Raw genomic sequence first — 16,518 nt, 5'->3', positions numbered from 1 at the left:
AAAGAACTGAATTCCTGAAGTCCTTCCTTTTCCATTAAACCAGTACTCTGTCTGTCAATTTGAATAATTGGATCTCCAATTATTTTTATCAATTATTGTGAATCACATTTTCTCTCTGTATCAGAGTTTTTTCTCAGGTGTGGGTCAGTCTACACTGACCAGGAGGACCCTGGGCTACTGAGTTTTTACTTATTTTTCCTTTGGTTTCTCACAGGAACCCTAGCATAGTGTCTATTCTATAGTCAGTATTTAAGAAATTTTGGGTAAATTTAATGCAATGCAAAGGTAGTAAGTGAAATCTATAAAATAAGTCGTATTGGGGGCACCTGGGTGGCTCAGTTGGTTAAGCATCTGCCTTTGGCCCAGATCATGATCCCCGGGTCCTGGGATCGAGTCCCACATCAGGCTACCTGCTCAGCGGGGAGCCTGCTTTTCCCCCTGCCTGCCACCACCCCTGCTTGTGCTCTCTTTCTCTGACAAATAAATAAAATCTTAAAAAAAAAAGTCATATTAATAGTTTTGAAGTAACTGATCTCAAAAAAAAACCACACACACACACACACACACATACACACACACACACAAACCCATGTCTGAATACTGAACAGAAGGTCCACAATTGTACAAACATCTTAACCATGATTACGATTATTTTTCTACAGAACATGGGACATGAAAACTTGAAATCCCTACATTATTTACTTCAGTTGCTTTTTTTCCACCAATCTTTTCATTAGAATTGGTAACTAATTGTCTGATTTGAGAATTTCTTTCCTCCAACTAATTTATGTTAGAAAGAGAACAACATCCGTGGAATGATTAAATACTGAAGAAACAAAAGACTTAGGCAGCCTGTAGATGACAAGGCCTGAATTATCCAGGTTCTCCTGCTAATTGCAGCCCAATTACAATAGATGGGGATGTTGCTGTGTCAGAAGGAGAAGGGTAAAAAAACCAAAGATCTCAATACTAAACAAACATAGAGAACAAACAGACCATAGGGAAGACTCTTATTAATACAGTTCTTTCCCCCGGGGAAAATATGTTGGTAACCAGCATTAGTTTACAGGCAGTAGCTTCCCTAGAAGGAATAGGGATTAAAAAAATTCCCCCAACTAAGAAGGACACTAAATGTGATGAAGAGGTCATTGAGCAGAGTTCAAAGGAAGTCCACAGCTGTTCTACGCTGGTTGTCCCGGGGTGTTCTTTGATGTCTATGTAACTGTTTGGGCTAAAATCAGAGCCCTGTGGAGAAAGAGCCACTCCCATTTCTCCCATCTACTTTTACCAGTCCTGCCCAGAAGTCGAGAATTGGGTAAACACCAGGCATACTGGCGATTGAAGCATTTAGAGTTACAGGAACATTCTTATTTTGGAGGAGAAGTGTGGTAGGTAAGTAAATAGAAAGTGAACACAGCTAATTTTTTTTGACTCCCTCCACGTTAGTATAATATTCATGAGTGAGAACCTCAGAGCAGGTGAATCTGGTCCGTCTTCCAAGTGCATATGTAGTATCTTATTACTTAAGAAATGACCTGATCTTTCTCTGTATATCTTTAGACATGTTCCTAAAAATGACGACGTTAATGTTGAACTGGATAAATTAAATATATCAGCAATCATTAATGCCGAATGTTATGATGTCCTAATGCCTTGTCTCACTAATGTTTTGTATATATACTTTTAGAACTCAGCAATGATTTCATTTGGACATATTTCTTTTGGTAATTGTCCCTAACATATAAAGGTTTAATTGTGAGAAGAAAAGAGTGCCTACATGTGTTCAGGTTTAAGGATAAATTTAAAAATCCTCCTTTTTTTACAAAGCAGTTGAGCGCACATTTTCTAAATCTTTCACTATGGCAACAGTGCCAGTGGGTTCACTTAGACCAAAAATGACACAAATCTGGTGTCCACCAGCACATTTTCATAGCCAAAGTAATTATTGAATAACTCAAGCAAGAAACCCCTATCCCACAATTCCTTTAACTATTTGGCTAATAGGTTTCTGTCTGAAACATCCCTATTAATTACAGCGCTTCACACTTCAGTCCGACTGTGGAGACTTGCCAATTCAGTGACATTCGTCTGTCCTCCGTGCATGCAAGTGTCCCCATAGAAAAAAAAATGTGCTTTCTAAGGAATAACTGTCTCAGGTACCTTAGAATATAAGTGAGACAATCCAAACAACAGCTTTACAAAGCAGGTCTGTTTTATTTCTGTTTAAAAGCTGAAGAGACTCAGCACCAAAGAGCCAACCTGTTTCCTCAACTGGGAAATTTCACTTAATCTCTGTGACATGAAAGGAACAGAGTATTTAGAAAGTGTCTGATTAATGGGAGCAATGAAGACCTCCGATACAGACCATATATGAAAGAGCCGACCCAAGTGACCAAGTTTGTAGTTTGCTCCGTAACTCACTGTATCTGCATTTATACTCGACGAGCAAAGTCCGGCCGACTGGGTAGATAACACACTGACTCCTAGACAGAAGACAAAAACGGTATTTGCCTTTTGATTGAAGACCCCGAAGATAAGGAAATTAACATTTTCAATGTGGCTCTTTAAAAATCTTTCTTGCAATTCAGGCATCCTTCATGTCCTAATTGTGAATTATCAATGTCCATTTTATAACATAATTTCTAGACAGACTTTTGTTTTGAGAATAATAATAAAAGAAAAGCTTGTTGTGTTTCAGCCAGAATTTGGTTTGTTCTGTTTTCCTCAGAACGAAAGCAAAGAAACTGTAAGGTTAAACATTCATGTTTCTTAAAAGCTTTGATGCATCTCTTTCCTTTCAAGGTTTTATTTTGAGAAGTTATTTTAGGGATAGGAAAATTAATTACAATTACAGCAATTACAAAATGGAAGGGAAAAAGAAACTGTGTTAATGTATCATATACAAAGCACGGGGCCTGGTTTATGTCAGCTTTTGATAAAATATTCCTGCATTACAATCACACCATGCGAGAGTAGCTATGGAGTAGCCGGCCGAGGGGATTTGGGGATCAAGGGCATAGCCCACTGCTGTGAGGTCCCCCAAGGGGATCGGCTGCTGCAACGTTGCTTTTGTTCTTGGTTTCAAAGGGAACCCTGGCACAGAGTTGGTCCGGGAGATGGCATCGTGGTGAGACAGCAGAGTGCCCATTCTGGCCCGTGTATTCAGTGTCTCGAGGGGGAACTGACCGAATGACTCCGCCTGTGGCCTCCTCTGGTCCTGTCCACTGAACCTGTCCCCGCGGGGGCAGAAGGGGAGGACACGGAGGAGGCGTTGCCGGGGGGTAGTGAAGTGCGCCTACAGAGCAAAGGGGCAAAGCAGCTCTGCGCCAGGCCAGGCATGACCCTTCCCCCCAGGCCAGGCATGACCCTTCCCCCCGCTGTCAGTTTGGACACTAAACACTGGTTGTAGAGGAGAAAGAGAAGCCTCAGCAAGTCGTATGCCTTCCCCTCCAAGGGAATTTATTTCCGAACGATAGCCTCATTCTTACAAAAACAGGCAAATATAAGCTTATGCTTGGTATTCACATCTAATCAAGAACAAAATTGGCAAAAACGTGCACTGTTCTTCCAACGTTTTGTGGGGATTTCGAGCCTTTCATACACTGACGCATGGGTTTCTCCAAATGTGATACGAATACGTGTTCATATGCTCATGATTGATACTTATTTTCTAGAGGATGCATTGGAGTGATGGTTTAACCTCAGTTCTAATTCTGTTCAAAGGCAACATCTTTTTTTTTTTTTTTTGGCTTCAATGTATGCTTTCTTTAAAATGTCCAAAATATAAAACAGAATTTCTCCAGATGGGTGAAAATTAAAATCTCATGTTTTAGTGAAAAGGAAATCACCACCTCATTCCATTACTTAGGGTACGTTTGGTGACAAGTTGAAGAACCCACCATATTGCAGGGCTGGGAAACATATCTGCTAACAAACCTTATTTGAATCCTCACTCGTAACCATCTCTACTTTTGAACCTCCAAAACGCAGGCCACAGTGCTGGCTCCAGGTTAATACAGTGGCCTCACTGTTTCTCTCTGGTAGTTTGGCAATACAGACTGTACCTTGATCTCCGGGACACCCATTCAGCAGAACTGCATTCAACAGAAATTTATTGAGTCCTCCTATGTGCTCAGCATTTTATGTTCCAGTCAGACTAAACTACTTGCCATTCCTCCCACACACTGCCCTTTCTCGTCTTCATTCCTTTGATCGTACCAACCCGTCTGCCCAGATTGCTCTCCCCCATTCCTTCGCCACATAGACCTCTGTTGAGATCTTGCCCGTTTTTACGGCTGGACTCCACTGCTTCGGCCTTTAGAAACTCTTTTTTCTGCCTTTCAGCCGGAAGTGATTTCACCCTATTTCATGCCCCAATAGGACCTTATCTGTATCCAGTTGCATAATTTGTGGGGTCCAGTAAAAACAGAAAATGAAATGCCCCTTGTTCAAAACTTACTAAGAATTTCGAAACAGTGACAGCAGAACATTAAACCAAGCATGGGTCCTTCGAAGCACGGGGCCTGGGAGACTGCACAGGTCATAGGCCCATGAAGCCAGCCCTGTCGTACGTCCCCAGTGTACTAATCACTATCAATTTTGTTAATGCGTGAGCTATTTTTACACACATTGACTTTTCTTTTTGAATATACTGTAGGCTCCTTCAGAACTGTGTCTGCATACATTTCCACAGTAACGAACAGAGAGAGATTCTTGCAACGTATCAGATTCTAATTCTTGCTACTAAAATGTAGTTCATGAACTGACATCACCTGGGAGCTGGTTAGAAATGCAGAATCTCAGACCCACCCAGACCAACAGAATCAAATCCGCATTTTACAAGATCTCCGTGTAATCTGTATGCATCTTCAAGTCTGAGAAGCGCTGTTGAATGACTACAAGAATAGCTCTCTGGAGCAGAAGGCTAGTCTTCCCGTAGGAGGTGGGAAGAATTACCTATGAAGAGTATTACTTATTCTTTCACACTCTGACAGAAATGAAGTTCCTGCTTTCCTCAACAAGAGGGAAGTATTGGGTTAACAATTCCTATCCCTCTTTTCAATCCTCTTGATTTCTCTTCTCTTCGAGAGAAGGAGTTACTTTTACTTTTCTCATTGGTGATATATGGCAGAGCCTGGTAGCGCCTGGAAGTGTTGCCCTGTGAAAAGTAGGTATGAAAACACAGGTCTGCGGGGTGCCTGGGTAGCGCAGTCCTTAAGCATCTGCCTTCGGCTCAGGGCATGATCCCGGCGATCTGGGATCCAGTCCCAAGTCGGGCTCCCCTGCTGGGAGCCTGCTTCTTCCTCTCCCACTCCCCTCCTGTGTTCCCTTTCTTGCTGGCTGTCTCTCTGTCACATAAATAAATAAATAAATCTTAAAAAAAAAAACAAAAAACACAGGTCTGGATATTCCAATCTCTCCTCTCTCTCATCTCGCTTTCTTTCTCCTGTGCTTTATGCCAATAACTCACATTATTAAATAAATGGACAAACAATTCTGCCAGTGTGACGAGTCAAAGAAACAAAAGAGGCTCATGGATTGATGGAACTCAGATTTTACCAGAAAAATTAAAAGGTGCCATGTCAATTCCAGTGCTCTGCCCTTGATTCTCTCTGATTCTAATCTGAACTTTCCTCGTTAAGACCATTTAAGAGCAGACAACATAGCAGTTGTGTGGGAAGATGGAATATTTTGGAAATTCTCTAGAAATTCCAGGTCTCTGTTTCAGGAGATCCTGGATATACTTCCTTGGAAAGGTCTTAAGTAGAATTGTGCAATCATACAGATCACTCTCCCATGACGGCAACGCCATGATTTGGGCTTTCAAGAAAACGGTAAATAAATAAATAAATAAATAAATAAATAAATAAATAAATAAATAAGAAATGGGGTAGAAAACAATCAATTTAACTATATTAAAACTATACTAGAGAATCTAAATTTACCAATTTTGGGGGAAGGATATTCTATTAAATAAGTAGTTGTTTCAAAGAAGTCAAAAAAAGCCATGATTTATAAGCTCACATTCTCTTTCTGCTACTACTTGCTTCCTTGCTCCCCAAATAGTTTGTTTTAGCAGGATTAGATTTTAGGTCTCTGAATTCTCAGATACATAATCAAAGTTTAGAAGCTCAATACACATGAACTTTAAGAAAATTCAAAGGCCTTTGTAAAATTTCAACTCCCCAAATCAGTGTATGTAATAGTATATTTGTGCATAAAAGTCCTCTAGGGGAAACTTCTAGCAATTTTTTACCCGGATAGCCCTGAAATTTTTCAGCCCTTATTTCATTTGTTCTTGTTCTCAGAAGTGAAGTTTCTTTGCAATTACTTTTCAGAACCTGTTTGTGTTTTAAAGATAGTAATTGCGGGTTACACAATAGTGAGTTCTACTCAAATTCCAAAATACTAAATAAAATCACATAATGGCAGACTGAAAATATAAGGGGCAAAGCCTGAGATGGTAGGTAGAGTTTACAAAGAAGAGATAGCTTTATTCAAGTCCTTCATGGTGGTGATCGTAGTGGCTGGTTGGATTCAGGGAAGCTGAAAGAAGTCAAATTTTCCTTGGCTGATTCCTTGTGCGAATTGACAGAAGACAGTGATGGCTACAGTTTTATGGTAGAAACTTTGATTCCATTGTATCGTCGCTGATCCTGGTTCTACTCCTATATATTGTTATCCGTTTCTGTAAAATACACGATGCTGACATTAGCAACTTAAACCAATACCCCTTTGTTATCCTCACATTTTTGGTGGTGCCCTGTGCCTTTGCCACAAACTCTCTCAGGAGGTTGCAATCAACCTATGATTTGGAGTCTAATATGAGACTTGACCAGAGTATGATCTGATACAAATCTCATTCATGCAGAATCCCCTCTCCCCACAACAGGACAACTTCATGACCTGATGAGAAATCAAGGAGAGAGGAAAAGAAGATCGTTGAGAGAAAACCACTATCTCATTATAACCTAACTGCAGAAGTGACATCTTATCTCTTCTTCAGGTTTCTTTGGTTAGAAGTGAGTCACTAAACTGAGCCCACACTTGGGGGAAGGAGATTATACAATGGCTTGGAATCCAGGAGGGGAATCATGGGGGCCATTTTAGGAACCGCCTGTTACACTTTCCCATTCAAAAGGAAATAAGAGCTAGAAAAATATATGTAATTTCTTCTGCTTTAGCCTTCTACTGTCACTCTCTAAGGTATTTTTATTTGATCAGCCTACAGAAATTTATGTGCAACTCCCCTATCCCATCCTAGAAACATGACATACTCTATTTGGCCCACTTTTGTTTCATGAATGAAACACACTATTCACTTTGGGAGGAATGTGAAACCATTTAAAACGTATTAATCAGAACTCTTTCATTTGCAAACAACCGTAACCCAATTCAGATAAATATAAATCAAAAAAATTTTTTTGCATGCCTGAAAAATACAGAAATGTGTTTGGCTTTAGATATGGCAGAATACAGGAATTCAGCCAATTTTATCACGTCTCCCCCTCTTTCTCTCGCTCTCTCTCTTTCTCTCTTTCTGCTTTTTCTTGTATTGAACTCTTTCCCAAACAGACATTGTTGATGTGGAGAAACCTGACATTTCCAGACTCATGTCATTTTTGCAGCCAGAATTTGTTTTAGAAAGCAAGGGTTTTTCCCCCCCCCAAATTCCAACTGACATCTTAGAATTGAGTGTCTACCATCCTGGTTGAAGTTACATTCTCCCTTTGGCCAGGAAAAGGCATGTGTAAAATATGCGAGGTGCCAGACGTGGATCGCATGTCTCTGTTTCAGGTTGGAGCGTGAGGTCAGTCTCACTCAACGTGTCCTGAATGTGAAGGAGTACTGAATCCCGAAAGACAAATTGGGTCCTAGAAGTTGGAATGGGTGCTGGTCCGGCAAAACCTTACATATGTCTCCTACAAATATTTGTCAATGACAAATATTTATTTGATGCTTATAACGTGCCAGGCACATTGATGTTGATATTAGGTGCAATTCTACTACCAACTTGTGTAATTTTCTTCAATTCATGGGTGAAAGGCACAAGAGGGCTGGTGAGATGGTAATAGAGTGCACCTTTAGTCAGTTCAGAGGTGGGAGAATCGGTCTAAGGGAATATTATGCATCATAGAAATTTCTATAACTACGTGTTTTTATATAACCACTTATATTAATATAACTAGCTTATAATTGTGATAAAATATTCCGAGGCAATATCTTAAGGTAAAAAGTAGAATCCTACACTGTCGGCATAGTGAAGGTATCAGTTCTTTTCCCACTTTCTGCCTCTTTGTTATACAGTCGTGGAAAGAGCAGAGTGACTCCTGTCCCAGTGTCACACCTGTCCCAGTGTCACACCTGTCTTGATTTGTATCGCTCTCTCTTTGAAGAACTTGAAGCCTCTTTCACAGGAACCCTATTGAGACCAGGTTGGGCTTAGAATGATCACAATGATCAAATCTTAGAGTGATTCTTTTTACCCAGGAATATAATCTTCCAGTAGATTTTTAATTCTCTAAGTCCAGTTTTGGCAAGGACGTGATGTGAAGTCATGTGATAGAGTTATAACAAGTTTTAGAGCGGTCACCTCACCCACCTTTAGAGTTCTCTTACACTTTGCTAGGGGATAAGCTCTGAAGGAACACTAGAAGGATACTAAAAGTTACCAGAATAGAAGTGTTGCTTTTCTGGTCGTAACCAACAAAATCAGACTGGGGCAGACCTGCAGGTCAGCGTCTGCATGCAGTTGTCTGGGGGAACAGACGTATGTTCATTTTTATTTGCTTCAGATTATGAGTGTTGGGTGGACCGCAGCAGTTGTAAATGATTTCCGGAATGAAACACATTCCTGCTTAGGGTACGAAGACTCTCCACTGTGCTCACAATTACGGAGATATGGTACTATTTTTAGTGGTACAGTTACACAGGAAACACATCATTATCATGAATATCATGGAATATAAACTAAGCCTCTCTCACAATGGAGATCTTGTGAAGTTATGCCTAACGGAAAAGCAGTGAGAGAACGATTGTATCTCCTTGCCGTCTATGTCTACACTTGCAAAATAAAATGATCAGCAGAGATATACATAATTTTGGTTACAGCTCTTTGTCGTGCAGGGGACCTTCATGGACACATGGTATATGGATGGCCAGTTTTCCATCTTCCTCGAAGGGTAACATCCTCTAAAAAATTGGGGGCAAAGTAGGAGTGTCTTCTCTCCACTTCCCAGCCACGCAATGGCCAGCTGCTTCTCCACCCCCATCGCCTTCCAGGCATGTTGCTCGTTTCCACTTTATTGTTCTTCCAGGTTATAACTCTGAACATTTCATGCTCTAAAGCACTGCTGATTCATGGATGTGTGTGAGACATGTATCCATTAGATGTGGATTTAGGACAATGGAGGGGGTCGTTTTCACAAAATCAGAGCTGGGGAAAATGTTCAAATCAACAGTAAGAAGTTCTTTTTCTTAAATATTCTTTAGCATTTCTGCCATGGAATCGTCACACTTATTGTCCCTTACCTTCAGGATTCAGCATCACCCCCAGACTGCAGACCTTTCCTTTTGCCCTTGACCTCTTCCCCACTCCTCCCAAGCATTCTTTCCCCCACATCTCTGTTAGTTAATGTTCTCAATGTAGGAAGTTACCATTTTGTCATGTCCTAGTCCATGGGGTTGCAGACACATTAAAGGATTTCTCTGAAACATAAATAATTAGTTGTGCTGATGCATAAAAGTAATACACACAGATAGAAAGCAAAGCTGAGTGACACAGAAAGACGCGTATATAGACACAGATAATAAGATACAGAGAGATATGCAGGCACAGACACGATATCTATACATTATATATATATATATACACACACACACACACACACACATACACACACACACACACTCGACATATGAGGAACAAAATGAGACTAGAACAGAAAAGGGTGCTTTTATTTTGGTTGCCACTCATTCGTTTGAATCAACCTTTTTGAGGTATAGTTTATGAAAGAGTTCATGGTAATTTAGAGATAAAAAATGGAATGTTCCAGACACATAAAATGTAATGGTTACTAAATAAATGGGGATCCAGAGATCACACCGATTACTAGCTAAATAGGATTCAAGCCAGGGCAGCGATCTATGCAATCGGGGGAATACTGCTTCTGAGTGCCAAATGTGCATTTACACGATAAGCATGATAGAAGAATTTCTATAACTTAAGCCGCCATTGTCTTGTCCCAACTGCTTTTGATAACTTTGTACTGTCATTTTTCTTCTGGCTTTTGAAAACCATCATCATTCTGTGAGTTAAAAAAAGGATCCTATGAGCAAGGCAGGTTTGTCAAATATGCGCAGGAATAGGAATAAAGCTCTCTGGTTTCTTGCCCTGGTTTTATCTAGGCTGCGAGATCATAGAAAATCCACCTAATCTCTCTGTACTCATGTACTTTCCTGTTGTATAAAGTGAGACACTTGCATGTTGTTTATTATTTGTCTCACCTAAAAATTTCTATTATTCTATGGAAATGTAATTAGTCCTATTTCACACTTAGGATCACGTACGGATGATACTACTGAACATTTCATTCACAGAGGAAGTCCATCAGTAAACCGCTAATGCGTGTGAGGCTGGATAACCCTTCCAGGCAAGGGGTAGATAAATCCAGGAAGGCAGTGCCAATTCTCCTTGGTGCTACTGGGCTCTCAGGATGCTCTTTGTTATCCATGTGGATATAGAGCCAGCCAACTTAACTCCCTCAGCCTGGAAGAGCCAGCCCTGTGCAAGGTCAGCGGACTTGAGGCTGATCCAGGCATCATTTCTATGAAATTTCCTAGTTAGGATTTAAAAATTGAAACCATACACAAACAAAAACAGAACAGAGACTTGTTTAATGAGAACAATATGGCTAAAAAACCATAATCTGATTTATTAAGCTATGTTATTAGTTATATACAACTAATTCAGACATCGCTGTACGAAATACACAAATGAGTTCAATTGAGGCTGCTTGTGCGTGGCTCCTTGCTAAGGATGGAGGGAAAGACTCAGTTCCAGGACGGAGACTTCTTTTGTGTGCTTTCTCTCGCGCTAATTTCTTATATGTCACAAGTTGTCTTCATGAATCCACTTGTTCCAGCTAGCTGTTCTGTTGTCCTATTTCTTTTCCAGTTATTTTATATTGCAGGGGTTTACTTACATAAGCAGTTATAGTATTTCATTATTATCATTATTACAAATTGGTTAATATTAATAATATGAATAACCAATATATATTGAGTGCTCACTATATGCTAGCACCATTCTAAGTGCTTTATGTACATAAACTCATGCAGTCTTTGTGGCCCAATGAGGAAGGAGTGCCATCCATCAGTAGCTCCATTAAACAGTTGAAAAAACTGAGGTCCAGAGGGGTTAAGTATCTTGGCCAGGCTGACACAGCCAGTAGGGATAGCATCAGAATTTGAACCCAAGTGTGCTGGTTCTAGAGTTTATGCTCTTAACTGCTACCATACCTCTTGGTTTAATTATTTCTATTGTGTATTAGTTCAGATATCATTATTCTTGCAACGCTTTGCTCCCTTTGCTGCACATATTAATAATTTTTACTGTTTCTCTGCTTTTTTCCCTTCTCTTATATTTTTAACCCTTTTATTTTCTCTATGGGACAGACTCCCTGCAGTGATCTCTTCAAATTCTCTAGGGTCCTCATTGCTTCTCTCTGATTGCTGTCAGGGCTGTCTCTGTTTTTTTCCCTTCCCATACCACTCATCCAGCTTTAACACAAGACGACTTCCTCCCGTCTCTCTGCTGACATTTCTGTTCAATCTATGCTCTCAAGGCTGTTGGATCAAAGATTTCCTCCTCTACCCAAAATGGCTTATTCCCTGATTTATTTTGATTATATATGGTTTAAATGAGTATCTTTCCTTTAGAAAAATCCATTCCTTCAATGAAAAGATCCTTTGAGGTTTTTGTTGTTGTTGATGTTGTTTTGTTTTATTTTTATTTATTTATTTTTTAATGATTTTTTATTATATTATGTTAGTCACCATATAGTACATCCCCAGTTTCCGATGTAAAGTTCGATGATTCATTAGTTGCATATAACACCCAGTGCACCATGCAATACGTGCCCTCCTTTCTACCCATCGCCAGTCTATCCCATTCCCCCACCCCCCTCCCCTCTGAGGCTCTCAGTTTGTTTCTCATAGTCGATAGTCTCTCATGTTTCATTCCCCTTCTGATTACCCCCCTTTCTTTAGCCCTTTCTTCCCCTACCGATGTTTTGTTTTATTTTTTAACAATGTTCCCAGAGAGAGCAATACTCTGAATTCCTTTCCATTTACTTGAAAGAGTCCTCCCCACCTAAAAAAAAATCTATATGTTAAAAATTGTCAGCTCTTTATGAATAGCAAAAGTATGACTTGAAGGCTAACCCATTTAAGATTTGATTGGCCAGTTTATTATGTGGATACAACTCTGATAGACTCTAAAGAAATGGTGCTCTGCGTGTCTTTTGACGAAGCGTACAAAGACAATGGGCAATTTACTGAATTTTACAACGGCTACTCCTACCACTCCCGAATTGAAGGCTATTGTTTTTGTTTATCAGCAAATGCATTTAAAATATCTAACTTGTTTAATGCAGATGTCAGCTAAAACTTGTTTCTTCAGATCTTTTTTTTTTTTTTTTCTTTTAGAGAGGGAGAGAGAGAAGAGAGCAGAGGGAGAGAAAGGAGAGAGAATCTTAAGCACGCTCCATGTCTACTGGATCCTGACACTGGGCTCAATCTCAAAACCCTGAGATCATGACCTGAGCCGAAATCAAGAGTCAGACACTTACGACTGAGCCACCCAGGTGTCCCTGTTTCTTTGGGTCTTTAATGAAATTGTTTCAAACTCTATACCACAGTTTATGGAGAATCAAATATCTTCCTCAAGATTTCTATGGATTTCTGAAGATATTTTTGCTTTGCAAGTGCTCTCTTATTTATATTTAGGGATTGACTAAGTGCCTAGATTGTCTCATCCCATTTTTAAAGGCTAACACTAAAGAGGAACTCAGCATACTTTGTATATAAAGCTTCTTTAAGGGTTAGAGGGACAGAAGTGCACAGCAAGGCTCAGAACTTAATTTCCCCGGTAGGTGGTTAGGGAAAGGGAGGGATCAACAGACAGAGCACACAGGACACCTAGACACGGAAACTACTGTTTCATACTACAATGGTGGGCACGTGCTTTCACACATTTGTCAAAATGCATACAATGTGCAAAACCCAGAGTGAACCCTCATGTGAGGAATGGCCTTTGGGTAATAAAAATGTGTCAGTGTTGCTTCATCAATTGTAACAAACATTCCAAACTGGTGTGTGAGGTGGATAGTGGTAGAGGCTGGGGCTGGGAACACCGGGCATATGCAAGCTCTCTGTACTTTTCACTGTGAACCTAAAACATAAAGCCAATTAAAAAAACAAAACAAAACAAAATAAAACAAAACAAATCTCCACATTGGAAATACTACTGCTCCTAAAGCTTCAGAGCCACTTCCTTGGTTCAGGTTTTATCCTCTCCCGCTGGACCTCTGCTCTCCAGACACCGGAAGGAACATTTCTATTCACGCGCAGTGCAGGGAAGCATTACAATTGCCTTTACCAGCAGGGCTTCTACAGCCTCACCTACTACCTCCAAGGGCCTCCTTTTCCCCAAAGACAGTTCTCTTCCTAAAGTTAGAATTCTAGAGCCAGCTGTTTAGGTGATGAAATTCCAGAGCTGCACTATGCAAATTGTGACCAAGGTGTAGATGGTTTAATAGCGGCCTAGCACTCCCACACTGTCCTGACTATTTTAATTCCTCAAAGAATGATGATAAACATGCTAGGGTTCTACCCCCTCACTTCTCATCTTGCAGTACGAAGGTGCATTCCCTGAGCCCTTTCCTTCCCTTGTGACTGTGACAAAAACGACGATTCATGAGAAATCCTGAGACATTCTCAGCCATTTCATTTTTTTAAAAGATTTTATTTTTATTTATTCAACAGAGATAGAGACAGCCAGCGAGAGAGGGAACACAAGCAGGGGGAGTGGGAGAGGAAGAAGCAGGCTCCCAGCGGAGGAGCCTGATGTGGGACTCCATCCCGGAACATGGGGATCACGCCCTGAGCCAAAGGCAGACGCTTAACCGCTTAACCGCTGTGCCACCCAGGCACCCCTCAGCCACTTAATTTTTGAGCTTGTCTCTGTTAGAGTCAAAGCTAAACACTTCAGATTCTGAACTTGAGGTCGTTACTTCCCTTAGTCCTCTTCTGCCTCTTGAGGTTCCAAATATTCAGTGTTCTTCTGGGCAATCTGAGTCAAGAATTCCAACACCATGATTTCTATTCAATAGACATATCAAATCAGGAGAGTTATACCATAGTTTGTTTCCCATTCACCTCTATTATCTTCATATGAGTGATGCTGGCTTTTGATCCAAAGTGATATCCAAACATTGACTAAATTAGCTTTAATATTGATCTACTACCTTTTTGTCATTGACTTTTCTACTTAATACAGACTTATTTAATCCTGAAAATGTAGGTAAAATGATTCTCAGTGAATTGGTATATACAGGAACAATTCATGGTCTGTTTATTTTGGGCAGTTTCATTTTGCTTGACAGACACAGTGGTCAGGAGTACATGAATTTAAAATTAATATACTAAGATTACTATTGTCATAATTGTATGGAGCTTTGACAAAATATTTTCAAATTACGTATATGCCCACACTTTGAAGGAAAGAAATTATCATCAGTTTAAAGCAAAGCTTAAAACATTATTCTTTCTATTTCTACTTGGTAATTAATTGTACTTAAATATAATTCACTTTTAAAAATAGTTATTATGGAAGAGTAGCTAATTATTCTATATTATGGCAGATTTGGATATAAAAAAACATAGTCAAAGAACATCGAAATATTCTGAGGAAGTAAATATTTTCCAAAGTTTGGGTAATTATTACCCTCTACTGTTGAAAATTCTATGAAATGACTCATTTTCAATATATGTGTTATTGTAAGACCAAATTAAAAATCATCGACTCATCTATATTTTATATATGGACTATAATTTTTTTCTGCTAAATATATACATTTATAAAAAATGATGATTGAAATTTCTTTGAGCTATCCAATAATGCAAATTGAATAAAAATGGGAAAAGAATGCAATAAAGCATGACTTTTTAATGACTTTAATTAAAACAGAGAAAGAGATATTGGTGAAATGCTTTTATTAGAACCGAGATCATACGTAGGAAAGGTTAAAAAATATTGTGAAAGGCTCTGTCTTGTATTTATCTTATAACACTGTTTTAGTAATTAGTGCTGCATAACAAACCACCCTAAAACTTAGTGACTTAAAACAACATTTACTCTTTTTTATTTGTCATCTTTCTGCAATTTGGGGACATCTTTTCTCTGTTCTGTGTGGCATTGTCTGCGGTAGCTTGACTAGGGCTTGAGGACCAGAGATGCTTTGCTCACATGTCTGGCACCTCAGATAGAGAAGTTAGAAGAGCTAGAGGGCTGGCTGGGACTCTTCCTGCACTCATAGTCTTTCATCACTCAGAAGTCTTGCCCACGCTTCTTTACAGGGAAGATGGATGCCAAGAGTGCCAAAACTAAAGCAAGCAGCTTTCTTAAGGCCTAGATCTGTCACTTCTGGCACATTCTGTGGGTCAAAGCAAGTCACAAGGTCAACAAAGATTGGAGAAGAGGGAAAATGGATTCCACCTCATAGGTGGAGGGTGGGATATGCATGTAGGTGAATGTGATGAATTGTTGGCAGCCATCTTTGCAGCCATTGCCACAGTCACTATCAAGCTAGCACTTAAGGAAAGAGAAATGGTAGCTAACAGGAATTTCAGTGCGTGACATTTCAGATGTCAAGTGAAAAACCGACATTTTTTTTGACAAGGTTGCTGCCATTTAAGGATTTTGGGACTTGAAAATAAAATTTAAAAATGATAATGAACATGATGAGATGTTGGCAAAGTTAGATGCCAACTAGAAACTACTAGCTAGCACTGGTTAAACAAGTATCATGGATTCAAGCCAGTTCACTTGTGTTAGTGAACTATTCTGGGCACTCAGTATTTTTATCAGAAGGACATACAAATATTATAAGCAGTGAATGATGTGCTAATAGCCAAAATTATATGTCAATTACCACATTTTCAATTACCTACCACATTTGGCAATTAACATTTTGTTAATCATCCACTCTCCAATTTGATGTGACTTTCTAAAGTAAGTAGCTTACCCTCCACCTCTGAAAAATTACTGTTTACCATTGGTGAATATATAATCAGTTCCTAAACTTTATATTTGATTTAGAACTATCTTGTGGTAATGAATTCACCTCAAGCAGGATTTGTTGAGAGTAGTGTACATATGTGAGAGCAGACATTTGAAGCAGTTTTGTGGTTTGGATGTCCTCACTGTACAAATAGTGTGCCAAAAATGGATTCACA

This window comes from Ursus americanus, chromosome 11 (genome assembly GCF_024610735.1).
Source record: "Ursus americanus isolate L20-20 chromosome 11, mUrsAme1.1.p, whole genome shotgun sequence".
Taxonomy (NCBI): Eukaryota; Metazoa; Chordata; class Mammalia; order Carnivora; family Ursidae; genus Ursus; species Ursus americanus.
This window is presented reverse-complemented; position numbering follows the sequence as displayed.